At 43.2% G+C, this 13,050-nt stretch overlaps 1 protein-coding gene across 3 annotated transcripts in view; it reads left to right on the top strand.

The window, feature by feature from the left end:
- The window catches only part of Cd86 (CD86 molecule), a 68,475-nt gene extending 57,183 nt beyond the window's left edge, over positions 1-11,292 (top strand). For 2 of the 3 annotated variants that reach the window (XM_015994579.2, XM_076548817.1), the window contains one exon: positions 8,058-8,099. The gene's annotated coding sequence lies outside the window, so the exon portion shown is untranslated. Of the gene's footprint in view, positions 1-8,057; positions 8,100-9,767 lie in introns of those variants that run through there. The other variant, XM_006975709.4, reaches the window with a different exon arrangement.
- Positions 11,293-13,050: the final 1,758 nt, after the last annotated feature.

Below are 13,050 nucleotides of genomic sequence, written 5' to 3'. Positions count from 1 at the left end.
CAATATTTTGGGGAACACAATACCACCACAGCCAATAGCTTCTCAAGTAGGGGTGGGGCCTCACAAGCCCCTCCCTCATCGATGAAAGAAATTTTGACTGGCTTGATCTTGCACAAATCTTGTGTAGGTCACCCCAGCTGCTGGGGGTTCATGAGTACAACAGTCAGGTCATGTTCAGAAGACAGCGTCTCACAGCCCTGCTCTCCATCCTCTGGCTCTTACGTTCTTTCTCCTCCATCTTCTGTGAAGTTCCCTGAGCCGTGGGGGTTGGGGTTAGACATAGAGGTCTCCTTGATGGCTGAACATTCAAAGTTACTTATTCTTAGCACTTTGCACAATAATGTGTCTCTGCATTAACCACTACCCACTGCAATAAGAAACGTCTCTGGCCAAAGTTGGGAACAACATAAATCTGTGGATATCAATATAAATATTTAGAAGGTACTTTGATAACATAGCCATTTAAAAGGACAGCATCAAGAGATTCTCCCCGAAGGTCTGTGATTTCCTTCCTCCTGTTTACAGTACTAGGCATGAATTCCCCCCTGTAGAGCAGACCTCAGATCCAATCAAGAGATCAGTTGGTAATCTCCATAAAGAGTCTTGCCACCGTTGGCACTAGTGGGCACATTTGGTCTGGAAAGTGGGTGTCGTCGCATGCAGGGACCAGCACTAGATTAGACCATTGATGACTTTTCTGCCCCAGCTGCCTTCATAGCACCTTCCAGCACTGTGGAAGCTATGTGGCAGAGAGAAAGTTTCCTGGGCAGTTCAGAATGGATTCTCTGTGTCTTACAACTCAAGTATGTGGTGTCTTCAGCAACAGAGTCTTCACCATCCAGTTCTGATGAGCAACTATGAGCCACAGCCGTAGCCTGTATTGTTTTGGATGCTCCTGGGCCTCTCTGATGAGTTTCCTTAGTTCATTCAACTTTGGGGGTTTGTTTCTCCTGGAGTTTATTCACATCTGCTATGCGTTGTCTAACATAGCTATGATCATTGGAATCCTTTGTCTGGAAGTTCTTTCGGGCTGCTTTCATTAGAGGCATACCATATAGAGAGATTAGCAAGTTGTAGATAAGATATGCTGTCTTGTTTTTGTTTTTTGTTTTTGGGGTGTGTGTGTGTGTGTGTGTGTGTGTGTGTGTGTGTGTGTGTGTGTGTTTTCTTGCTTTTATTCTGCACTGGGACTTGCATATCTGAAGTGATTTGTTGGTTTACACCTCCTTTCCTTTCTCTCTCTCTCTCTCCTTCCTTCCTCCTTTCCTTCCTCCTCCTCCTCCTCCTTCTTCCTCTTCTCCCTTTTGTTCTGGCCACCTTTCTCTTTCAATGGAGGTGTTTACAATGTTCAGGTGATGCCAAGGTTCCCTACTTGGTTCAGGTGACTGTGAAGCCTGTGCTCCTGAAGGAAAACAAAAACAAAAAACAAAAAAAGGCATTCTTTGTGTTTTAGATATGCATTTTCGGTTACACGTACAGTGGCGAAGATTTTCTCTGTTACATAGGCTATCTCCTCATTCTGTTGTGAGCTTTGCTGTTCCAAAGTCTTTGAGTTCTGTGCAGTTCCATTTGCCAAGTGGAACTATTAGTATTTCCTGAGGTAGAGCAGTCCTTCTCAAAAAGTCCTTGCCTGGGCCTTATCTCGTGTTTTCCCCCTATATTTTCCTCCAATGCATCAAAGAAGGCAGTTTGTCTTAACTAAGGCTTTCACCCATTTTAAATAGATTTTTCTTTACAAGGTGAGAAATAGAGATCTAGTTGTGGTCATCTGTATGTGGATATCTAGTTCTTGAGGCACCGTTTTGTTTTGTTTTGTTTTGTTTTCTTTTTTTCTCTAATATATATTTTTGGCATCTTTGTAAAAAAAAAAATAGACACCTACAGCTGTATCTATAGGGCTAATTCTGAGCTCTCTGTTCTATCCCATGGTCTCCATGTCTAGCTTTGTGTCTGTATCATGCTGTTTCTGTTACTGTGGCTAGACAGTATAACTTGAGATCAGATATTGTGATATGGTTCAACTATTTTGGGGTCTTTTTTTTTTTTTTTTTTTTTGGTTTTTCGAGACAGGGTTTCTCTGTGTAGCTTTGCGCCTTTCCTGGAACTCACTTGGTAGCCCAGGCTGGCCTCGAACTCACAGAGATCCGCCTGCCTCTGCCTCCCGAGTGCTGGGATTAAAGGCGTGAGCCACCACCGCCCGGCTTTTGGGGTCTTTTTTTACTTCTATATTAATTTTATGATTGTTTTCTCTATTTATGTGCAGAATGCCAGTGGAATTTTAGTAAGACTGAATTGAATCTGCACAGTGTTTTTGGCAATATATCAATTTTTCATGTTTTCTTCTGCCCACATGTAAGCATGGAAAATCCTTCTCCTAATATCTCCTTTCATTTCTTTTTTTCTTCAGTGCTTTAAAGTTCGAATTTTAGAGGTCCTTTATTCTCTGAATTAGACTTTCTCCTAGGCTTGTTGATGTTTGGTTTGTTTTTTGTTTGTTTGTTGCTATTGCCAATTGAACTCAATATGCAGACCAGGCTGGCCTCGAACTCACAGAGATCCGCCTGCCTCTGCCTCCCAAGTGCTGGGATTAAAGGTGTGTGCCACCACCGCCTGGCAAGACAGTGCCTCTTTGTTGCTTTTCCACCATGTGCTCTAGGCTAGCTGGACCATGAGCCTCTGGGGAGTCTCCCGTCTCCAGCTCCCATCACCCCACAGAGCATCGGGGCTACAGATGCTCCTGCTGCACATCTGTGGTTTACATGGCTTCTAGGAATTCAAACTCTGGTCCTGGTGCCTGCACAGGAAACACTTTTACACACTTAGCCATCTCCAAAGCCCCTGATGTTCCTCCTTATGCCTTATCTGCCTTGTCTAGTATGGCGGCTTTCCACAGGATTGCTTATTTGATGTATTGGATTTTCATTTCCAGCATTTCTGTTCATTTTTTTTTCAAAATCTGTTTGTGTTGACTTTCTCAGTCACATCCTGAGTTGATTTCCTTACATCATCTGTTTATTTGTTTATGCCTTCTTTGAGGTCATTAATCATTTTTACGAGTAGACTTTTCGATTATTTGTCTAGCCATTTCAATATCTTTGTGCTCACAAGTTAAGGAGTCGTAGTCGTTTGGAGGAGTCATGTTATCTTGTTTTTTCAAATTTCTTGCGCTTCCATGTTGTGGTGTAACTAAAATCTGTTGGGATATGCATCACTTCTGACTTTATTTAGGTGTTAGATTAGTGAGCGGCTTTTCCTTGGGGGCGTAATCTCCAATAGCACTTAGAAAGAGATTAGCCATAGAAGTAGAAGCAATTTCTAGAAGGAAACGAGCTGTTTCCTGGGTTTGTTTTTACAATGGAATGATCAACTTGCAACTGAAACAAAGGATAAGAAAAGAAGTAAGAAAAGAAAAGGAAGTTTCTTTCCCCATAAGGCAACCAGAAATGTTTGAGACTAGATAAGGAAGTCAAGGATGACACATGTACATGTAAGAAAGAAGTCGGAAGGGGATTTAGAGAAGCTAAATGCATGCATAAGATGGTCACATTAAACTATGTCATCAAAAGGCGGAAGACAGAAGAGGATAGCACCAAAAGAATGTGATGAAAGTATTGATAGCAAAAGTTGTGTGGTCAGTTATACATGACAATGAGTTTGGTCAAAGAAAGGATCCTTGACGTCTCCAGGAGGGAGACATACCATGGAAAAATAAACAGTGTGGTTATACGATGTTCATGAACTTGAGTTCTATAGTAAGGGTCCTTGCTTTGTGCATTCTTCTGGTCTTGGCTGCAATAAGTAAAATACTGCCCCTTTCAAAACTTCTACTTCCCATACCTAAAATGTTATATTATCTTGAAAAAAGATGTATTTATTTTTACTTTATACGTATGAGCATTTTACACACATGTGTGTATGTGTACTGCATACCTGCCTCATTCCCTTAGAGGCCAGAAGAGAGTGCCAGCTCCCCTGGAACTAGAGTTACAGGTAAGCTGCCATGTGGATGCTGGGAAGTGAATCGGGGTCCTATGCAAAAACATCAAGTGCTCTGAACCACTGAGTCACCCCTCCAGACCCTCCATGTGTTATCTTATATAGAAAAAATTTACATGAGCCACAGAATTTACTCAGGTAGGTTAGAGAGCTCCATTAGAAGATGGAGGAGGTATACGAGATTTGGGCAAAGCTCATTCCATCACTGTTGGCTTTGAACTTGGGAAAAGAAAGCCATGAACCAAGGAATTTGGATGACTTCTAGAGGCTAGAAAGGGCCCTCACTTGACAGCCAGCCAGCTAAGAAATGAGGAGTTCAGTTCTACAACCTCAAGGAACTGAATTTCTCCAACAGACAGATACTTGAGCAGTCATGACCCATCCTCATTGACAACTAGTAGGAGTATATCCCCAAATGGGCCTTCTTCCAGTATGACATTAATCCACTTCTCAGAGGAGACATTCTTCTAAGTAACTAACCTGGCATTGAAAGTTCTGGCCCATGTCTGTTAATTGTGTCTCAGTTATGTACATTTATCCTCTTTAGGCCATTTAAATGAATAAGAAGGAAATATCAAGTCTATATAGGTGATTTCTACCCTGCCTCTCCTCAGATTAATAAGAAAGAAAAGGCAGGAGAATGTATAATTCTGAATTATTGTTTTCATCCAATCTGAAGTAACCCCATCAGTTTGTCCATTTGAGGATTTGTCTGACTAAAAAAATGTATATAATAGTACTCAGAAAGCCAACAGGTTTTAGAGTTAGTCCCCCGACAGCAAAGGTAGAAGAGTCTTGGTTCTCAGAGAGACAATTTTTTTTTGAGACAAGTTCTCATTATGTAATTCTAGCTAGCACAGGCCTTGCTATGTAGATCAGGCTGGACTTAAACTCACAGAGATCTGCTTACCTCTGCCTCTTGAGTGCTGAGACTAAAGGTGTGTGCTACCATACCTAGCTAGTTATAATTCCTTCAAAGACAAGTGTCTTTTCCAAAGTGACTCGTTTTTCATCAGCATTTAAACAGGAACCTCCACAGAGTTTAAAAACTGAAAGTTAGTGATCTCCTCCCATTTCCACTTCGAAATACTGAAGTTACCATCCATTCCAAAAGTGTGGGTCACGTGTGGTGTGTCCTCATTGTCGGCTTTCATTTTTAAACAGGGGCTTTCTTGTAATTGTGCTGACTTTGCCACGGGTATGAAAAGACCATTTGATTATTTCGTGTTCTCTATTTGTCTGGGATACTATATCCAGCTATCAAGCACCATGATTTTTGAGAGGACTTGGGCAGTAATAAAATCTAATCCGATTTAGAAAGTATCTGGAAACTCGAATAGGAAAGCGCTCAAATGCCTCAGTCCCTTTGCGTTGCTATAACAAGATACCAGAGGCTGGATGCCTTAAAGGAAACTCTTGTCATGGTTTATGGTTGGGGGCTGAAAAGCTCAAGGCCAGGCAGTCACATCACACTGCATCATGACATGCAGATTGCACGGTGCGGTGGGAACACATGTAAGAGGAGTGTGTGTAGATGCACACGTGTGCAGGAGAAAGACCAAAGGAAGGAGTTGGGCTTCTATATAACAACCTGCTTATACAGCACCAGTCACCAGTGAGAGCCAGCTCACTCCCAAGGGGTACATACTAATTCTCCCAAGTGTAACTCCCATGGCCAAATTCCCTCCAACAAGGTTACTCTATTTGTCTTTGCCGCCACATTGTGCTTCCAAGCACATGGACCTTAGGGCTAGACCACATTGAAACCAGGGCATCAAATAAACCAAGAACGCTTAACCTGAGAATAGGCCTAAGGAGGACAAAGACCCTGCTCTCAAATATCCAAAGGAGTAGCTGTCTCCAACTGCAAAGGTCGGACTCCAGATTGTAGTCCAAACTGCATCTCAGCAAGGGAAGATTATAAATATGAAGAAATGTGAGTAGCCTGTCTAAAGCTAAAGCTCTCTTGAAATTGTATGGAAAAAAATGACTTCTGCTTCCTCCCAACTGCTTCATGAATTGCTTCCTGCCACAGACAACTGGAAACCAGACAAAATAAAAGTGAAACTATTATTTCAAGATATTGGGCATCAGCAACAGAAAAATGCAACTGTAACTAAGAGCTGAGAAAAGGTGGCATTGTGGTTGCTCACAGCTACTGCCTGTAGTCAATGGTCAGGCTACTCTGAAGGAGGGAGATTCCTGGTACCCCAAACTAGAAAAACAAACCAAGAAAAGAGTCCCATATGAACACAGATGCCAAAAATCTTAACAAAATAAGAAATTAAAATCTAGTAATATATTACAAGTATGCTACACCGTGATAAAGTAGAGCATATTCTGGGAAGGTAGGAGAGTTGAACATTCATATCCCAAGTAGTGATAGTCATTAACAAATAGACTGAAAGAAACCCCGTGTGGTCATGTCAATGGATACAGAAAAGGCTTTTAATGAAGTTACCACCCATTCATAATTTGAAAAGAGAAAGAAAAACATTCACAAACTAGGAATTCAAGGGGAATATCTCAAGCCCACAAAGGATGTCTAGCAAAACCATTCTGATAGCATCATGGTGATAAAGGGCAAATTGTTCTTCCCCTAAGATGGGAAGGAGGCAAGAATGCCCATGGTTACTGCTTTTCTTCAGCATTGTGCTGGAAGTCCTAGCCTGTTAAAAGACTCAAAAGAGAAAGGCTTACAGACCGGAAAAAAGGACAAAAAACTCCATCTTTGAGGCAGATAACATGATCATGTTTGTAGAAAGCCTTTAAAACTATTAAAAGGCTGCTAGAACTAATAAGCGAGAGTAACTAAGTCTCGAAATGCAAGGTCAAAAAAAAATCAAGGTCCATTATATTCTATAGACAACAATAAACAAAGACTGAGAAAATGTTTCAATACAGTTTCTGGGATCATCACATAATAATAAGGTGTCGGCAAGACATTTAACAAAACAAATGCAACACCTAAAACTATACGACGTTACTATGGGTAGAAATTGAAGTAGACCTAAATAAATGGAAGCAAATATTGTGTTCAAGGATTAGAAGACAAAATATTGTTACTACCTTCTCCAAATTGATCAGTGGATCAAAGCAATCTCAATCGAATGGCTAGAGGACTCATTAGTAAAAATTAAAAGGCCAACTCTATAAAAATAATCCACAGCTGGCAGAATGATTTTGAAAATGGAGAACAGAAGTAGAGCCAGGTATGATGATAAAGTACTATATTCCTAGCACTCAGGAGGTGGAAGCAGGAAGCTTGAGTTCAAGACCATCCTGGGCTATGTAGTAAGACCCTATCTCAAAAAAGAAACTTACCAATCTTTCTACTCAAAAAGTATAAATCTTGTTCATGGATATACCTCCATGAAGATGGCCATTTTTAAATATGCACACACACTAAAAAGAAGTTGCCGGAAGTGTTCAGGAAGACTCTAGTACAGGCTGAGTCACAAAACCATCAGGGTATTGTTGAGTGGTCCCTATGGTTTCCATGGATGCCCAGGAGAACAAACCATGAGTCTCTTTGTGGGAGGGCATTACTAACCCATCCATCAACTTGGAGGAATTTGAACCCCAAATTGCATCAACAATAAGTCCATTCAGGAAGCAATTGGGCCTTTGGGGACCTAGCTGACTGGAGATTTCCTGCTTTGGCCTGTCCATGCAACAATACACACGTGGTATTATTTGGTAGCACATCCAGCTAACCATCTAGACATCAGCATCGTTGGGACTGAATACCTTTCATCCACCTTCTAAACCTACTTAGATTTCAAATTTTAGAAACTCTTCTCTGGTCATTAAAAGACTAGTGAAACTGAGTGTGTTACCCCCACACCCCTTCATTTCAGTGAGGATACCGCTATGCGGGGATGGGATTATGTCCAACATAAAAAAAAAAAAATAGGCTTTTACCTTGGGGATGCAAAGAAGTCCTCCCAGCCCCTAGTCATAATTCCTCTGAGACCCAGGATTTTGAAGCCACTTCACGTCCTCTCTTTTCCATGTTTATGAGCGATGCAGCTTCTGAATCTGTTTTTGATCTCTTTCAGAAATCAAAATGGAGAGTGAAGAGTGTGAGAGATTGGAGAAAGGTGAGTCCCGACTGCAGCACTGTTGAAGGAGGGAGATTTGACCCCCCAGTGCCTGCCTGTGACTTGCACAGGCTTTAACCTGAAGCATGCTGGGACTTACAAAAAAGAGAATGGGGAGAGGAAAGACAGCAAGACAAGGGAGCACATGGAGGAAAGTGGCCGTAAACAGAGGGCAGTATCCAATGCAGTGTCCTGAGGACATGCTGCATCAGTCAAGGTCAAGGACTAAGCAAAGCACAGGGTGTGATGGGGCAGACATAGCCCACATCTCATTCACCATGGCAACTTCAGCACTTAACAATGGCTGCACTAGTGAGCCTCTTATACAGAATGAATAAATAAAGAAGCAGGCAAAACTAGCATGCTCCTGGCCGGTGCATGCACGGGAGGTGGTGGTGCACGCCTTTAATCCCAGCACGCGCAGGAGACAGAGGCAGGTAGATCTCTGTGAGTTCGAGGCCAGCCTGGGCTATAGAGTGAGTTCCAGGAAAGGTGCCAAAGCTACACAGAGAAACCCTGTCTCAAAAATAAAATAAAATAAAATAAAATAAAATAAAATAAAATAAAATAAAATAAAATAAAATAAAATAAAATAAAATAAAGAGTAGCACGCTCCCTTCAGTCTCAGTATCTCAGTACCTTTGTGCCTGCTGTACCCACCACTTAGAAGCATCTTCTACCATTTCTTCTCCCTCATTCTTCAGCTCTTGTCTCCATCAGCACTTTCTTAAAAAAACCTTTCCCTAAACTTAATCATGTCCACCTGCTACAACATCATGTGGCTCCTTGCTTTCTATTCTGAAATGACCTTAGAAAACACTATTACTTGAACTCTACGGAAGGCAGACACCGTCGCGGCTGATAGCACTGTTGTGTTGCCGACCCTAGCACCCAGCACAAGGCCAGGCATACCTGAAAGTTTCTGGTGACCAGTCCTCTGACAACATGACACAATTGGGTTGCCTGTTCCTCCATGCCCATTGAGGAGCTGGGAACTCAAGGATGCCAAGGCCCTGAGTGCCTGGCCATGGGATCAAAGTTTCCTATAAAAGAGCCTGGTTGAGGCTTTGCTGACTCCCCATGGGAGGCCTTATCCTTTTGGAGGAGGGGATGGGGATGGGGAGGGGGGGGGATTGTGGGGGGGGACGGGGAGAAGGAGGAGGGATGAGAGTGGGATCTGTGGTTGGTATGTAAAATGAATTTAAAAAAATTTAAAAAGAGCCTGGTTGAAGAGACAATTATGGTAACCCCAGAATGCAGAGGCCACACGGAGCTCAGAACTTAACCAGGCACTAGCAACAAGACTCACTCCAGCAATTTGTGGTAGAGAGCCAAGGTCATTGAGGTGCTGCTGGTCCTCTAAGACTGGCTTCAGAAATGTTCTGGAAGGGCATGCAGAAGGAAGGCATCAAGTGTCCACACAATGGCAGGGTAAGGACCCGGGCCAGGGGACAGCGAAGGGTAGTTGTTGGGGTCGAAGCTTGCCTGAAAGTGTAGCCTAGCTTTCCTCCCTTCTGCTTTCCCATCCTCTGTTTCAATACTTTGTTTCTATCCATTGACATTACAATGGTCGCCTGCATGTGTCGCATGTTTGAAATCTACCAAAAGAAAGTGGTCCTGTTGTGAAATCTCACCCAGTCTCTTTTCTGTTTTGCTTTGTTTTCCCAGAATAAAAATCTCTGTGCCTGAAGTAAGAAGTCCGGCATTGTTCACAATCCAAAAACATCCTCAGATGACCAGAGAACTACACTTGATTAAAGAACAAAATTCTGAATGGTGTCCATATCTCATCCCCTTTCCTTTCCAAGCTTTTGGGCAACCTCTCTGATTTCCTAGAAGACAGGATAATGTAATTGTTAGGGTAGGTGGTGCTCGACGACTCCCTCTAAGTGAAACAGTTCCTTACCTTGCCAGCTCTGCTCCCTGTGCAGGAGCAGACACTAATTCTCAGTCTGCTTTGTCTAACTCAGTTCACACTCAGGTCTAGGGCACTGAAATGGCTCCTTGATGGGAAATAATATTTTGGATCAACCTCTCCTACTTTAGATCGGATCCCTCTCCTAATTTGGCATAGCGTGTTTTTATATGAAACTCCTTGTTGTAGGAATACCGACTTTTATCTGTCTTGAATTCTAAAGTGATGGTTCACTCCATCCTGTATCCTTGGGCCTGAACAACTACCTCTTCAGTCAGGATGGGAGTGGTGTATTTGATAATGTTGACTGATGTGGTCCTGTTAATATCTTAAAATAGAAAAGAGCATATACCATAGTAGCATAATTACTATGCTCTAGAGAAAGACCCACCACTTATAAGGAACACTTGCCCCTCTGTCCGGATCAGTAATGAATACGATGACCAAAGTAATGCACAGGTAACAGCTAGCACTGAATTCTCAATGCCGGGAGATCGAGAAACACAGTGATGGAACAATCCCTGGATCCAGGAGCCACTTCTGTCTGGGCTGCTGCTGATACTGAGAGAATCCACCTAACCAGCCAGCAATTGACAAGCTTTTGCCGGCAGCACCAAAGAAAGCAAGACATCCTAGAGGCCTTGAGGCCCATTTCTCCGCTTGAGAAAAATGGGATGCTGGCGATGGTCTCTGGAGAGCTGTTCAAGGATAAGACAGTAAAACACTCAAAACAAGGGGAAATCAATAGAGTCCGACCAACAATTCTCAGAGAAGGATTGACTGATCCCCCAATCCTTGGCCAAGTCAAGAAGCCAGGGATGGATGATATGTCCCAATGGATGTAGACAGCAATTGCCTTTGGTGGTCAACAGGTGTCTTGATGATCCCCATGTTTCATCCAGCTGGACACAGAGTTCAGGAGAAGAGCAGTCACTATGACGGCATGAGGGAGGAAGTCTAAGACTCTTTCAGCTCATGCGTTAGTAGAATTAGGAAAAGCAGAAAACACAACACTCCGAGGCTACCTTAGTCTGCCGATGTCCCAGCGGGCATGGATTGGCCCTTCAAAGGAGGACTTTGGGAAGACCGAGCAGCAAAAATCGCTCTTTGTATTCTACATAAGGGCCCTGGAGGGTTGTAGACCGTTCTGTTAGTAAGGCTCGGGCTGTCATGTTTCCATTCATACATCTCGCCCCTGCCTGTGCAGACTTTTAGGATTTGGCTGGTTGCTAACATGTTCTGTACAGAGCAGATTCCAATAAAGTTTTCTTGCATTTATCCAAGTTCACTTTTCTTCCCCTTCCATGTCAGGAGTACCATTATGGGCTAATGTTCCTATTCACCCTTCATAATTCTGTGGTTCAAAGTCCCGGACTCCTCCCACACCCTCTTTTCCTTCCTTCTTCTCTAACCATTGGACAAGAAATGAGAGTTATGTTTGCCTAAATATATCTCTCCATAATGAGACATCTTTAAAAACTGAGTAAGATCAACTTCCTGACTGCCACTAGGGAACCTCAGAATAAGGAAACAGTACTTACTTTTTCATAGTGAGCAATTTTTAAATTACGATCATCTGTGCATGTAAAGCAAAAGCTTAATGTAAAAAAGTTTCCTGAAAACACCCAGATTATAAAATAATATAATATGTGTCACACAAAAATAATGTGAGAAAGGCCAACAATATTCCAGAACTGGGCAAAGTGTCTGGACTATGGGGGGCAGGGCTGTGTCTGGCTCCCTCACCAGGGGAGCCCAGGCTGAAGACAGTGCCTCAAAACACATTGTCTGAAGTCTGAATGAAACACTAATATACCCTTTAGTGAAAACATCTCTCCTTTGTGTATTAAATTTTCTAGACTTGTGCTCCAAGTCTGGGGGTGAGTGGGGGGAAGCAAGCAAGAGTTGGAGGAGGTCATCAGGTAACGACGTACTAGTTAACACTGCCTGTTTGTCATGTACTCAGTTCTTCTAAACCTTCTAAATTAATGCTCCACCCAATCCTCGCGGGGACTCTGAGACGCAGCTCACGGGATATTGTGCCCATTTTGCCCATGAATACATCTAAGCACAGAGGTGTCAGAGTCATCTGTTGTCAGCCCTTGCTTGTTTAGTCCCCCACCCCCCACACAGACACCCCACTTTCTATTTGCTCTGGCTGTAGAAGGGACAGCATTTTGCTTGTCCCGGCTTGACGGCATAGCCCACATCCTGCGCGACGACGCAACCTCAGCCCCCGGAGGTGGTGACTCCAGAAGTCAGAAGCTGTGGTGACCGGAGCACATGATGTGATGAGTAAAAGGAGATTTGGTCACAGGGAAAGTGAAATGTCTTTGCTGCCCCCTCACTTCTGCCTTCAGCTTGCCTTCTGCTGGTGTTCTTTTGAAATCTCCCCTTCTCCTCCTCTGCCTTCCTGAAGCCGCGTTCACCCACGCAAGCGTCCTGTCCTCATGTTTCCTAATCCAAGTTTGAAAGCCAAGAGTCATCTTTGACACCAACCCTCTGACCTTTCCCTCCGAAGCCACTTCCAAACCTACCCTCCTGCTCACCACCAGGTCAGGAAAGCGCTCCCCCAGCGGGGGCCCCTTGTCGACTCATCCCAAGAGCCACACAACTGATCAGTCTGGCTCTCCCACTGGACTCCAACCAAAATGCCCAAAGGAATAAAGTTATCCCTCTCATTCCTTTCTCCTTAGCCACGCCACTCTGATATTACAAACCTTTCCATAGACACACTCAACCTTATAATTCGTGTGTGTGTGTGTGTGTGTGTGTGTGTGTGCTCGAGTACATATGCACCCTTTATTCAGGCAGATTTGGTTATATACTACACTCAAAAGAAGCCAGAAGGTTCTTGCTAAGATGACTGAGAAAAGGACCAGTCTCAAATGTGACCTCACAGCAGCAGTGGTGTGGTTACCTGCACACAATTCCAGCACGTAAGGGGAGGGCCAGTGAATGATTCCACACCCATGTGTGTATAGACAGCATTAATTGGACTCAGTGTATTAAAAATAAATGTAGAAACAAATGAAA

The sequence above is a fragment of the Peromyscus maniculatus genome, chromosome 12 (assembly GCF_049852395.1).
Source record: "Peromyscus maniculatus bairdii isolate BWxNUB_F1_BW_parent chromosome 12, HU_Pman_BW_mat_3.1, whole genome shotgun sequence".
In the NCBI taxonomy this organism is placed as follows: domain Eukaryota; kingdom Metazoa; phylum Chordata; class Mammalia; order Rodentia; family Cricetidae; genus Peromyscus; species Peromyscus maniculatus.
The sequence above is the reverse complement of the archived record's forward strand: the minus strand, read 5'-3'. Positions and strand labels throughout refer to the sequence as shown.